At 44.5% G+C, this 2,406-nt stretch overlaps 1 long non-coding RNA gene across 1 annotated transcript; it reads left to right on the top strand.

Moving 5' to 3' along the window:
* On the top strand, window positions 1-2,338 carry LOC130528930 (uncharacterized). The gene is made up of 2 exons (XR_008951456.1): window positions 1-98; window positions 2,113-2,338. It is a non-coding gene; the product is annotated as an uncharacterized LOC130528930 (long non-coding RNA).
* The last annotated feature ends 68 nt before the right edge of the window (window positions 2,339-2,406 follow it).

Here is a 2,406-nt window from a genome sequence, read left to right as displayed (position 1 = left end):
ATCAATCAATCAATCTTTATTTATATAGCATCTTTTACAATCAAAATTGTTTGTAGGCGCTTTACAGAATCCCAGAGCCCAACCCCAAACAAGCAACAGTGGCAAGGGAAAACTCCCCTTTCACAGGAAGAAACCTTGAGCAGGACCAGGCTCATGTAGGGGGACCCTCCTGCTGATGGCCAGCTGGGTAGAGAGAGAGGAGAGGAGAGGAGAGGAGAGGAGAGGAGAGGAGAGGAGAGGAGAGGAGAGGAGAGGAGAAAAGAGGAGAGGAGAGGAGAGGAGAGGAGAGGAGAGGAGAGGAGAGGAGAGGAGAGGAGAGGGGACCATGACCCAGTGAGGTGCCAGAGGCCTGTCAGGTGATCATGTTTCTGGACCCCGGCAGCCTCGGCCAATAGCAGCATAACTTGACCGTTAACATTTATCACATGATAAATGACATGATGGCCCAGGATCATTGCCCAGCTGTGCTTATCCTTAAAAACAAAACATCAAAAAGTCCTGGCTTTTCTTTTGAGAACAAGGTTTACAACTAAGTAATTAAGCACACCCGGAGATCTACTATGATTCACCTTTGGATTTATTTAAACACAAATCAAATATTCTCTGTGGTTGACATGCAAAGAAAATTCAAAAATAATGTAATTTAGTGGTTTATGAAACTGTCCCTCCTCACTCCTTCAACACAAAAAACAGTACAAAAGAGAAGAGGTGACCCATCTCCCTTAATTACAGGAGTGGGAAAGCTCAACTAGGTGGCAGGTGAGCAGCAGAAGGCAATTAGAATTAGCAATATGATTCTAATTCTAATTCTAATCATTTAAATCATTATCATTAATTTAATTTATGATTCGACAAATGAGAAATTAATAGCAACAGGATCCAACAATTGGTTTATTAAAGTGATCTTTTTGCATCATTTGTTTCCTTTTTCCTCTGCCATTACAATAAAATACTTTTTGCCACCATCTTTACACCTCAGCAGTACTGTCATGTCAAACTGTTTTCATTTTCCTTATCCCTTTCGGTGTCACGAGAAGGGTACACAATAGATGAAGGTAAGGAACTGGATGAGTCGCCAGTTCATCACAGTATGTCATGTCAAACAATTCATAATCAGAGATGTGGGCAGTTCCAGCCAGTATGACTTGCTGTCAATAGCAACAGCATATGTTTGAAGCCACTATTAGATAATGAACTAGTACGCCTGGTATGTGTGCTTCCTGCAGCTGAACCTGTGTTTCCAGGCACTTCTGCAGGTGTGCCAGTGGGGTAACACTCTCAGAATTGTAATGAGCAAATGGAAACTTCATTAACAAATAATAGGATCAGCCAGGAATAAGTCTCATCACTAATCCAGCAATAATCACGCTTGAAAGGGTTTCTACACATTATGTGATATCCCCGAAGCTCTGGGAGTTGAAATATAACTTGATGCCTGTAATGGAGCTGAGAAAATAAGCGAGGTGTGCAAAGGAGATTAAACCTTGACATCTTTAGTCTGAAAACAAGTCTTGGATATTTTTATTTAGTCTCACTCTCAGTGGAAAGGCCCCCCTGCTGTGGGAGGCTGACTCCATCTCTACTATCAGATTAGACTTCAAACCTTGCTCTTTGAAAAAGCCTATTGTCAGTAGTTCTGTGGTTCCAGTTATTATCCAAGACAGACTAATGATCATATTTTGAGTGTCATCTAATTATTAGGTTAATATCTGAGTTCTGCTGCTGGAGGCTGATGCTGCCAGGGTCCAGAAACATGATCACCTGTTCACCAGGCTGCTGGCACCCTGCTGGGTCATGGTGGAGTGTTTGTGGGATGTAGAACCTGTCTAACCGAGCTGCACTGACCCTGTTATTGCTGACCCTCACCCATGTGTACTGTCGTGCTTGTGGGTGTTTGAGTCTCCAGGTGTCCACTAGATCTAAACATGTGGTGATGTTCCTGAGTCTGATAGATGATGGAGGATGTGGCTCCTCACCTGGCCTGTCCAGAGTGAAGTCAGTGGTGCAGTTAAAATCAATCAATCAATCTTTATTTATATAGCGTCTTATACAATCAAAATTGTTTCAAGGCGCTTTCCAGAATCCCAGGGCCTGACCCCAGACAAGCAACAGTGGCAAGGAAAAACTCCCCTTTAACAGGAAGAAACCTTGAGCAGGACCAGGTTCATGTAGGGGGACCCTCCTGCTGATGGCCGGCTGGGTAAAGAGAGAGGAGAAGGGGGAGGACAGGTAGAGGATAGGATAGGTAGGAGAGGAGAGGAGAGGGGTAGAGGAGAGGAGAAGTAGAGTGAAGGGGAGATAGAGGAGAGGAGAAGGCGAAGGAGGAGGAGGAGGAGGGGAGAGAGGAGAGGAAAGGAGAGGAGAGGGAGAGGAAAAGGAGAAGGAGGGGGAGAGGAGAGGAGAGGA

The sequence above is a fragment of the Takifugu flavidus genome, chromosome 7 (genome assembly GCF_003711565.1).
Source record: "Takifugu flavidus isolate HTHZ2018 chromosome 7, ASM371156v2, whole genome shotgun sequence".
NCBI lineage: Eukaryota > Metazoa > Chordata > Actinopteri > Tetraodontiformes > Tetraodontidae > Takifugu > Takifugu flavidus.
The sequence above is the reverse complement of the archived record's forward strand: the minus strand, read 5'-3'. Positions and strand labels throughout refer to the sequence as shown.